The sequence below is a fragment of the Heteronotia binoei genome, chromosome 12 (assembly GCF_032191835.1).
Source record: "Heteronotia binoei isolate CCM8104 ecotype False Entrance Well chromosome 12, APGP_CSIRO_Hbin_v1, whole genome shotgun sequence".
Taxonomy (NCBI): domain Eukaryota; kingdom Metazoa; phylum Chordata; class Lepidosauria; order Squamata; family Gekkonidae; genus Heteronotia; species Heteronotia binoei.
In genome coordinates, this window is record NC_083234.1 from 7,855,229 (window position 1) to 7,867,236 (window position 12,008).

The 12,008-nt window shown below is 47.5% G+C and overlaps 1 protein-coding gene across 1 annotated transcript in view; it reads right to left on the reverse strand.

Moving 5' to 3' along the window:
- The window catches only part of LOC132580334 (carotenoid-cleaving dioxygenase, mitochondrial-like), a 45,813-nt gene extending 35,461 nt beyond the window's left edge, over positions 1 to 10,352 (reverse strand). The window contains 1 exon segment of the mRNA XM_060251067.1: positions 10,289 to 10,352. The gene's annotated coding sequence lies outside the window, so the exon portion shown is untranslated.
- Positions 10,353 to 12,008: the final 1,656 nt, after the last annotated feature.

Sequence of the window (12,008 nt, forward strand, 5' to 3'; positions counted from 1 at the left end):
ATGATTAGCCGAATTCACAATGCCAACTTATCTAAGAATCAGGAATCGGGCCAGAGAGAGAGAGAGAAACCTTTGCCAGCTGAGATACACTTCAAACTTTTAAAAGAGTTCTAAAGGAAACGCTCTGATTTTTCACAGAATGGGGAAATGAAATAAAATAAGGTTTCTTTTCCATAAGAAAGAAGTTTAGGTTTCTAAAAGGTCTTCATGACCAGACTCTCAAGCATGCGGTTTCAATGACGAGTCAAGTTTGATACAAAACTACGTTTATTGATAGACCCATACTTTCAGTGTAACAGATTCTTGAGAGTGATGCTAAAGATACATGGATACAATACTTTTAAGGCTTACTTCAAAAGGATTCCAAAAGGTGGGGGCGAGGGATGCGCTCTCACACATAAACTATCATAAATGTCTACGTTCTCATGGCGTTATCAAGACTCCGTCCTTGCTTTCCCCAGATGTGTCACACTCCCTAACAGGAATGTATGGGAAGGTGCTAATTACTCTTCCTCCAGTTAGTTTCGTTTCTCTCTACTTCTACTTTGCAAGCAATAAAGTACGATGGGGGAGGGGGGAAGAATAGCAGAGTTAATAGACCTTGGTCCTCCATGGTATTTCACAGACCAGCTTTATGGAGGACCCTAAAACAATCAATTACCAATGGAATTCTACCATGCTTGACACAGACGGCTGATGATAGAGTTTGAATAGCAAATGGGAGGTGAAGGTTTGGGGGCAGATTTGAACACCGACCAAAGAAGAAGAAGATGACTGCAGATTTATACCCCACCCTTCCCTCTGAATCAGAGACTCAGAGCGGCTTGCAATCTTCTCCCCCCACAACAGGCACCTGTGAAGTGGGTGGAGCTGAGAGAGCTCTCACAGCAGCTGCCCTTTCAAGGACAACTCTGTGAGAGCTATGGCTGACCCAAGGCCATTCCAGCAGCTGTAAGTGGAGGAGTGGGGAATCAAACCCGGTTCTCCCAGATAAGAGTCCACACACTTCACCACTACACCAAACTGGCAGAAGGGCACACAAGCCTGTTCCTCCGCCTTCTTTGTTTGAAATCGCTTGGTGGTGGTGATGTATTTTGAATGCTACTTGCACGTAACCGTGAATCATGAGGCTATGCATTATTATTATGTACCCTCACCTCCCCCACGTGAATTCTTGACTGCTTCCACACTAAGCATCCCCAGTTCTCAAACTGCCGCAGGACGTTTGAGAAGAGCCATTTCCTATTGTCCTTCTCCCATTTTCCTTCCATTGCCTTTTGCAATTTCCCTGGCTTTTGCGCCAAAACCTCTAGGAACGCCTTTGTTCCCAACTGTCCAGAAACATCAGAGTCCAACTTGGCATAAGAAAGGTGTATGCGTTTTGGAACCTCCCTGCCCGCATCAGGTGCGAATTTCCCTCTCCATACATACCCTTGTTCCTGCCACAGACGCAAACACCCTACCCCCCGGAGAACTTTCGGCCATTAAAGGCAGTAGGAAGGGAATATATCGCTGGAGTGGAGAGGTACGGGTCGCCTGAAAGCAGCGGTCACAAACGTGAGAACCAAGTGATGCGGGCATTCTGATGATTGTGCTGGGAAAAAGCAAAAGACTCCTGGGAGGCTGAACGTTCCAAAGATTCACAGATCTTACCAACTGCCAGGGGTCGTTTTGTAGAAAAATAGATAGTGGAGCTCATCCAGGGATTGTTATGCAGCTGCACCTACTATTCAATGGACAAAGTAGGTAGGTGGGGAGGAGGAGGGGGAACCCTCAGAAAGGTTCAGGAGCTGCGCCCCTCTAAGCTGCCACTGAATTCAAGGCCTGCCAACTGCCTTGATTCAATCTCAGTTAGGATCACCCAGTTTGTATTTGGATGAGGAGGGTGAGGTTTGGGAAGACGAGAGGAAGGACTTGAGTGGGGTATAGTGCCATGTAGTCCACCTTCCAGGGCAGGGGATTCCCCCTGCTTCAGGGTTATCAGAAAGTGGGGAGGCAGCATTTCAGCAGGGCACTCCATTATACCCTATGGAGACTGGTTCCCAGGGTATAATAGAGAATTGATCTGTGGGTATCTAGAGCTCCGGGGGTGGGGCTGCTGTAGAGGCACCAAACTTTCAGCATAGCATCTGGTGCCTCTCCTCAAAAAACCCTCCAAGTTTCAAAAAGATTGGACCAGGGGGTTCAATTCTATGAGCCCCCAAAGAAGCTGCCCCTATCCTCTATTATTTCCGATGGAGGGAAGGCATTTAAGAGGCATGCAGACTACTTACATGTGATGGCCAAAACTCCTTTCAGAGTTCAGTGGTGTTTGTCACAGTCTTGCTCCTGGCTCCAAAATCCCCAAATACTTCTTGAGTTGGACCTTGCAAGCCTACCCAGAAATCGATAGAGACGGCAGAAGAAGAAGAAGATGATATTGGATTTATATCCCGCCCTCCACTCCGAAGAGTCTCAGAGTGGCTCACAATCTCCTTTACCTTCCTCCCTCACAACAGACACTCTGTGAGGTGGGTGGGACTGGAGAGGACTCTCACAGCAGCTGCCCTTTCAGGGACAACCTCTGCCAGAGCTATGGTTGACCCAAGGCCATGCTAGCAGGTGCAAGTGGAGGAGTGGGGAATCAAACCCGGTTCTCCCAGATAAAAGTCCGCACACTTAACCACGACACCAAACTGGCTCTCCAGAGGGCAGAGAAGAACAGAAGTAACAATTCTAAAAACCTAAACGTTCTTCTGCAGTAATAACAAATTCAACAAGAGACTCCTCTGTGCTCCTTCGTATAGTAGAGTCCAAAAGACCTGCTTGGTTGTTATTATTGAAGAACGTGTTTAGGTGTTTAGAACTGTTATTTCTATTCCCCACTACTTGTATTTGAATTGTGACCGCCAATTCTATTTATTGTTTGCATTCACTATGATTAGCTGTCCCGTGGCGCAGAGTAGTAAAGCTGCAGTTAAAAAAAAAGGTAGTCCCCTGTGCAAGCACCAGTCATTTTCAACTCTGGGGTGGCGTTGCTTTTACAATGTTTTCACAACGGACTGCAGTACTGCCGTGCGAACTCTCTGCTCACGACCTGAGTTCAATCCCCGGCAGAAGCTGGAGTTTCAGGTAGCCGGCTCGAGGTCGACTCAGCCTTCCATCCTTCCGAGGTTGGTCAAATGAGTCCCCAGCTTGCTGGGGGGGGGGAGTGTAGATGACCGGGGAAGGCAGTGGCAAACCACCCCGTAAAAAAAATCTGCCGTGAAAACGTTGTGATGCGACGTCACCCCAGAGTCGGAAACGACTGGTGCTTGCACAGGGGACTACCTTTTTATTCACTATGATTATGTTTCAATATACCGATGTTTACTGGCAACTTGTAACATTTTGTGAATTTTTTGATGGCCCACTCTTGGTTTTTCTATCTTTGACTAGAGAAAGGCAGTAGCAAAAGAAGGGAGCGGGCAGTGCCGGAATTACTGCATTTATTGCTCTGTAAATAAAATAAAAATAAATATGACATTCTCACCAACATCCTCCAATTCTGAAGTTACTGCCTTTGTTGCTTTCCTATGCAAATGCTATCCAGACCAAATGTCCTTTCCATTTGTTCATTTCACTATTTTGCCGCTGGATTCTAACTCTGTCCCACTTTGCATTCTTAACCACTGCCCACCAGTTTTATGTAGCTCTGCTCACTGTGCCGCATTCCATTGTTTGGCGAAGTGTGCATGCGTACGAAAGCTTCCATTCTGAATAAAACTTTGTGGGTCTTAAAGGCGCTACTGGACTCCTACGTTGTTCTGTTGCTTCAGACCAACACGGCTGCCCACCTGGATCTAAAAGAAGTTACAATATTCCACGGATGGTACAAGAAGTAGTCAATACGGAGAAAGACTGTTAAGTAAGTAGTTATTTCATATCCTTCTGTATGCCAATATTCTGCCGATTATGCATAATCCAAGTGAGAAGGCACAAAATGACAAAAGACGTAATCAATATGAAAAAGGATTGCGAATCAGCACATAAGAACATAAGAGAAGCCATGTTGGATCAGGCCAATGGCCCATCCAGTCCAACACTCTGTGTCACACAGTGGCAAAAAAGTTTATATATACACACACACTGTGGCTAATAGCCACTAATGGACCTCTGCTCCATATTTTTATCTAAACCCCTCTTGAAGGTGGCTATGCTTGTGGCCGCCGCCACCTCCTGTGGCAGTGAATTCCACATGTTAATCACCCTTTGGGTGAAGAAGTACTTCCTTTTATTCGTTTTAACCCGTCTGCTCAGCAATTTCATCGAATGCCCACGAGTTCTTGTATTGTGAGAAAGAGAGAAAAGGACTTCTTTCTCTACTTTCTCCATCCCATGCATTATCTTGTAAACCTCTATCATGTCGCCCCGCAGTTGACGTTTCTCCAAGCTAAAGAGCCCCAAGCGTTTCAACCTCTCTTCATAGGGAAAGTGCTCCAGCCCTTTAATCATTCTAGTTGCCCTTCTCTGGACTTTCTCCAACGCTATAATATCCTTTCATATGTTCTTGTCAAAAAGTTATAATCCACATGAAAAAAAAGCACAGGCTTTTCGAATACTCTACTACGACCCAATTTGTGATCAGAAAATAGTCAAACATAAAGAAGTAATATAAAATCCAAATGACGCTTTGGGGAAAGAAAAGGTGAAAAAAGGTGGAGGTGGTTGATTCCCAGGTCTTATTTTGGGCAGGAGCTCATAGGAGTGGAGCTCCAGAATCTCTAAATTTCATTGTGCTCTTTCTTGCTTACCATCCCCCACCCTCCCAATACTTGCTTCTGGGCTCCATTGTTCAACACACCCCCCCCCGGTGAGACTTTTGCTGAAGTCTAAGATTTGACAAACTTTCTAATATTTCCCCCCACAAAAAATGGGGAAATAACCGAAACATATAAAGCAGAGACAGAAATCTTCCATCATGCCACTGTGGCCACGTAGGAGACAGTAATTTTAAAAGTATGATGGGACAATTCTAATTCAAGAAGCATTTTAAGGTAGATGCTGAGCTGATATAATTTAGTACAGCCTCTGGTGATGTCAGGGGTGTGTGGCATATGCAAATGAGTTGTGCCAATGAGCTCCAGCACCTCTTTTTCTACAAAATGACCCCTGTTTATTCCATCTTGTTGATGAAAAAAGACAGAAACAAAAAACAGTACAGAAGTTAAAGGCCAAACAGCAGAAAGTGGCAGTCTTCCAAAACTTGTTCAACAATATTCTGGTTCACTCAAAAGATCAACCAAAGAGAAGCTGCAGAATGGTACAAGGAGGGGGGAACAACTGCTGAAAAAAAGCTGGTAAGATCCAGATAATTACTTATATCCAGTTAGTTCTTTTAAATGTTGGATTTACGTTACTTAGTGCAATTGAGAAGCAAAAAAAAGAAAGCTTTATCTTGGAAGAAGGGAAGTATTTCCTTTAACAAAGAGCAATCAATCTTGTTAGGATTCTCCAGGGTCGCCAAAGTGAGATAGCAAGGAAATAAAGTTCCAGTTCCTTATAGAAGCTAATAAGACAACTTTAAAATAATGTTCTGAGTAAGATCCAGGGCTTTTTTTGAGCAGGAATGCACAGGAACACAGTTCCGGCTGGCTCAGTGTCAGGGGGTGTGACCTAATATGCAAATAAGTTCCTGCTGGGCTTTGTCTACAAAAAAAGACCTGTGTGAAACAATGGTGCCATCAGGGGGTGTGGCCTAATGTGCAAATGAGTTCCTGCTGGACTTTTTCTACAAAAAAAGTGTGAAACAATGGTGCCACCAGGGGGTGTGACCTAATGTGCAAATGAGTTCCTGCTGGGCTTTTTCTACAAAAAAGACCTGTGTGAAACAATGGTATCAGCGGGTGTGGCCTAATGTGCAAATGAGTTCCTGCTGGGCTTTTTCTACAAAAAAAACCCCTGTGTGAAACAATGGTGCCATCAGGGGGTGTGGCCTAATGCGCAAATGAGTTCCTGCTGGGCTTTTTCTACAAAAAAAAAGTGTGAAACAATGGTGCCACCAGGGGGTGTGACCTAATGTGCAAATGAGCTCCTGCTGGGCTTTTTCTACAAAAAAAAAGACCTGTGTGAAACAATGGTGCCATCAGGGGGTGTGGCCTAATGTGCAAATGAGTTCCTGCTGGGCTTTTTCTACAAAAAAAGAGACCTGTGTGAAACAATGGTATCAGCGGGTGTGGCCTAATGTGCAAATGAGTTCCTGCTGGGCTTTTTCTACAAAAAAAACCCCTGTGTGAAACAATGGTATCAGCGGGTGTGGCCTAATGTGCAAATGAGTTCCTGCTGGGCTTTTTCTACAAAAAAAAAGTGTGAAACAATGGTGCCACCAGGGGGTGTGACCTAATGTGCAAATGAGCTCCTGCTGGGCTTTTTCTACAAAAAAAAAGACCTGTGTGAAACAATGGTGCCATCAGGGGGTGTGGCCTAATGTGCAAATGAGTTCCTGCTGGGCTTTTTCTACAAAAAAAGAGACCTGTGTGAAACAATGGTATCAGCGGGTGTGGCCTAATGTGCAAATGAGTTCCTGCTGGGCTTTTTCTACAAAAAAAACCCCTGTGTGAAACAATGGTATCAGCGGGTGTGGCCTAATGTGCAAATGAGTTCCTGCTGGGCTTTTTCTACAAAAAAAAAGTGTGAAACAATGGTGCCACCAGGGGGTGTGACCTAATGTGCAAATGAGCTCCTGCTGGGCTTTTTCTACAAAAAAAAAGACCTGTGTGAAACAATGGTGCCATCAGGGGGTGTGACCTAATGTGCAAATGAGTTCCTGCTGGGCTTTTTCTACAAAAAAAAAGTGTGAAACAATGGTGCCATCAGGGGGTGTGGCCTAATGCGCAAATGAGTTCCTGCTGGGTTTTTTCTGCAAGATCCATTTGAAAATATTTACAAAGAGTAATTGGGCAGGCAGAGTACTCAATTTTCCAACCAGCGTTTTCGGGACATGTTTGGTGGTAGCCTCAGTGCAGAAGCCGGGAGACCTTGAGTCCACTAATTAAAGGAGACTCCACATCTTCCATGCTTCCAAAATGGTTTCGCTTGTGCCCTCCGTGGATTAAACAGGGTGGGGGCTGGGGTTTAGCCCATGAACCCTGCCTGGCTTTGAGCAGAGATCACAAAACAAGCTGTGTTCTAGTCAGACATCACTGCCCGTCCCCCAGCGAGCAGTTTTTTGCGGGGAAGTTGGGGGGACTCACCTGTTTCCGGCGAGTTCTCTCAGCTTGCTGTGCTGATGCTTGAGTACTGATAAAGATGCAGATAAAAGCATTACCGGCCTGCCTCCAGGAAAGTGTCTTTCGGTACCCTCTGCCTTGTACCTACCTCATATGAAAAAAATCCCATGAAAATAACTACACCAGGGGTGTCAAACTCATTTTTTATGAGGGCCGAATCTGACATAAATGTCACTTTGTTAGGCCGGCTCATGCGTGTCATAAACTATACTGGAGATATAAACTTTATGAAGATGCCAAGAGTGGCAATTGTAAGTGAATGACAATAGCACTCTTGATTTAAGTAGGTGTGATATGCAGAGGGGTAGGAAATGTGGCGCAGAGTGGTAAAGCTGCAGTACTGCAGTCCTAAACTCTCTGCTCACGACCTGAATTTGATCCCGGCAGAAGCTGGGTTCAGGTAGCTGGCTCCAGGTTGACTCAGCCTTCCATCCTTCCGAGGTCGGTCAAATGAGTACCCAGCTTGCTGGGGGGGAAAGCGTAGATGACTGGGGAAGGCAATGGCAAACCACCCTGCAAAAAAGTCTGCCGTGAAAACAGTGTGATGCAACGTCACCCCAGAGTCAGAAACGACTGATGCTTGCACAGGGGACTACCTTTACCTTTAGGAAATGTGGAGATACCACCATTAATAATGAGACAGAAAATCTAGGTCTCCAAGGGGCTTAGGAGGATGCAAAAAAATAAATGGACATAACACTAACATTAATACTACATCAAAAACCAGGGGGGGAATTTGAAGCTTCCAGGACATTCAGGTGCTGACCTAAGAGAAGCAGTTCTCTTACAAAATGGAGAACCAGTTTGGTGTAGTGGTTAAGTGCGTGGACTCTTATCTGGGAGAACCAAGTTTGATTCCCCACTCCTCCGCTTGCAGCTGCTAGCGTGGCCTTGGGTCAGCCATAGCTCTGGCAGAGGTTGTCCTTGAAAGGGCAGCTGCTGTGAGAGCCCTCTCCAGCCCCACCCACCTCACAGGGTGTCTGTTGTGGGGGAGGAAGGGCAAGGAGATTGTGAGCCGCTCTGAGACTCTTCGGAGTGGAGGGCGGGATATAAATCCAATATCTTCTTCTTCTTCTACAAAGGGATTTCAAAGCAAGATTAGAGAGACTGCTGAATTGCAACTGATAATGAAGCTCCAGACCAGGTGTGGTCAAACTGCGGCTTGGGAGCCACATGTGGCTCTTTTACATATAATGTGTGACTCTTGAAGCCCCCACAGCCCCATCGACTGGCTTGCAGAAGGCATTTCTCTCTTTAAATCGCTGCATTTAAAGTTAAAGTTGCTTTCATAGAATCCTAGAGTTGGAAGGGTCCTCCAGGGTCATCTAGTCCAACCCCCTGCACAATGCAGGAAACTCACAAACACCTCCCCCTAAATTCATAGGATCTTCATCACTGTCAGATGGCCATCTAGCCGCTGTTTAAAAACCTCCAAGGAAGGAGAGCCCACCACCTCCCGAGAAAGCCTGTTCCACTGAGGAACCGCTCTAACAGTCAGGAAGTTCTTCCTAATGTTGAGCCGGAAACTCTTCCGATTTAATTTCAACCCATTGGTTCTGGTCCGACCTTCTGGGGCCACAGAAAACAATTCCACACCATCCTCTATGTGACAGCCATTCAAGTAGTACTTAAAGATGGTGATCCTATCACCTCTCAGCTGCCTCCTCTCCAGGCTAAACATCCCCAGCTCCTTCAACCTTTCCTCATAGGACTTGGTCTCCAGACCCCTTACCATCTTCGTCGCCCTCCTCCATATCCTTCTTAAATTGTGGTGCCCAAAACTGAACACAATACTCCAGGTGAGGTCTTACCAGAGCAGAGTAAAGCGATACCATCACAACTCGTGATGTGGACACCATACTTCTGTTGATACTTGAAGATGGTGATCCTATCACCTCTCAGCCGCCTCCCCTCCAGGCTAAACATCCCCAGCTCCTTCAACCTTTCCTCACAGGACTTGAGCCCCTCTTCTGATGAAGCGCGCTTAAGAGAGCACGCGGAAGCTTCCGTTCTGAATCAAAATTGGTTGGTCTTAAAGGTGCCACTCGACTCCTGCTTTCCTCAGCTCTGCTTCAGAGCAACAGGGCTGCCCGCTTGGATGCACCTTTCGGTCGTTGTTCTCACCTCCCCCCACACATCATCGGAGCTTGTCTGCCGTGGTTTGCAACGGCTGCTGGCCCCCCTCGCGAAACAGCTACGGTACCTTGCGGTCGCTGCGGCATCAAACCCTGCCCTTTGCTCCAGTTAACTTGCAGCTTGCAAACGTGCTGCTTCAGAGCAAGCAGGCGATGCTGGGGGGAAAAAACCCTTTTTGCAGAGAGCATGCAGAGGGGAGGAGCTGCAGTTTGCTGCTAGTACGGTTGCCAAACCCCAAGTGTGTGTGTGTGGGGGGGCAGGGGATCAGAAAGGGTCATCAGAAAGCAGGGGGGGCAGGGACGCCTGCTTCACACTCCATTATTTGCTAGAAAGACCAATTCCCATAGGGAACAATGGAGAATAGATCCGTGGGTATCTGGGCCTTTTTTTGGGGGGGGGTGCTGTTTTTTGAGGTAGAGGCTCCAAATTTTCAGCCTAGCGTCCTGCGCCTCTCCTCAAAACACCCTCCAAGTTTCAAAAGGATTGGACCAGCGGGTCCCATTCTATGAGCCCCCAAAAGGAGGTGCCCCTCTCCTTCATTATTTCTAATGGGGGGAAGGCATTTTTAAAAAGGTGTGCGGTCCCTTGAAATGGGATGGCCAGAGCGCCCTCTGGAGTTCAATGATGCTTGTCGCACCCTGGCTCCACCCCCAAAGTCTCCTGGCTCCACCCCCAAAGTCCCCAGATATGTCTTGAATTGGACTTGGCAACCCTCGTTGCTGGTGACGGATTGAACTTTGCGTCAGGTTCGTGGACGAGTTCGCTGTCGGCTCCCCCCTTTCTGTGCTTGCTCTCCGGCCCTCCTCCCCCTCCAGTCCCCCATACCTCTTCGTGCCACTATCTGTCTGTTTCTGGGATTGCATTCTAGATGGGGTAGAAAAGGCAAACGTTTTCTCCTAGCTCACCAGATTTCTCCTCCTTTGCTCCTCTGCTGGGCACAAGATGGACAAATGCTGGAGTCCAGATCCGGGTGAAGCATTTCGCATGGTCAGGGTCTGGGCTCTCTCTTCCTTTCCCCGCCCCCCTCCCTTCCCCGCCCAAGGAGGAGGGGCTGCTGCTGGTGACGAGAACTGGCCATTCATCCTGCTGCTAGATCTCAGCCTGGCCTTAGGAAAGGGAGGAAGGTGGAAGCACAGGGGTTTTCCAAACAAGAGGAGGATGAACAGATGAAGCCGCCTTCTAGGAATCAGACCCTCCTGGGTCCATCAAAGTCAGTATTGTCTGCTCAGACTGGCAACGGCTCTCCAGGGTCTCAAGCTGAGGTTTTTCATGCCTATTTGCCTGGACCTTTTTGAGTTGGAGATGCCAGGAATTGAACCTGGGACCTTTTGCTTATCAAGCAGATGCTCTACCACTGAGCCACCGTCCCTCCCCTAATATGAACATATGAAGCTGCCTTCTACAGAATCAGACCCTGGGTCCATCAAAGTCAGTCTTGTCTACTCAGACTGGCAGCAGCTCTCCAGGGTCTCAGGCTGAGGTTTCTCACGCCTATTTGCCTGGACCCTTTTGAGCTGGAGATGCCAGGGATTGAGAACCTGGGACCTTCTGCTTACCAAGCAGATGCTCTACCACTGAGCCACCGTCCCTCCCCTAATATGAACATATGAAGCTGCCTTCTACAGAATCAGACCCTGGGTCCATCAAAGTCAGTCTTGTCTACTCAGACTGGCAGCAGCTTTCCAGGGTCTCAAGCTGAGGTTTCTCACGCCTACTTGCCTGGACCCTTTTGAGTTGGAGATACTGGGGACTGAACCTGGGACCTTCTGCTTACTAAGCAGATGCTCTACCGCTGAGCTACCATCCCTCCCCTAATATGAACATATGAAGCTGCCTTCTACAGAATCCTCGGTCCATCAAAGTCAGTCTTGTCTACTCAGACTGGCAGCAGCTCTCCAGGGTCTCAAGCTGAGGTTTCTCACACCTATTTGCCTGGACCCTTTTGAGTTGGAGATGCCAGGGATTGAGAACCTGGGACCTTCTGCTTACCAAGCAGATGCTCTACCACTGAGCCACCGTCCCTCCCCTAATATGAACATAGGAAGCTGCCTTCTACAGAATCAGACCCTGGGGCCATCAAAGTCAATCTTGTCTACTCAGACTGGCAGCAGCTTTCCAGGGTCTCAAGCTGAGGTTTTTCACGCCTACTTGCCTGGGCTCTTTTGATTTGGAAATGCTGGGGATTGAACCTGGGACCTTCTGCTTACCAAGCAGATGCTCTACCACTGAGCCACTGTCCGCCCCCCAGGGGGACAGTCAGGACAGAGAAAAAGTCCGAGACTTAGAGGGATTTTGGCTGGTGCTTGAGGAAGAAGCTTGCTCAGTAGGTGTCTAAATACAGGGGAGAGGGTGCCATGGGTGGGGGGGGACAGTGCCTCCTTGTAGTGCTCTCCAAAATACCCCCCAAGTTTCAAAAATATTGGACCAGGGGGTCCATTTCTCTGAGCCCCAAAAGAAGGTGCCCCTGTCCTTCATTGTTTCCTATGGAAGGAAGGCATTGAAAAGGTGTGCCGTCCCTTTAAATGTAATAGCCAGAACTCCCTTTGGAGTTCAATTATGCTTGTCACAGCCTTGATCTTGGCTCCACCCCTAATGTCTCCTGGCTTCACCCCCAAAGTCCCCAGA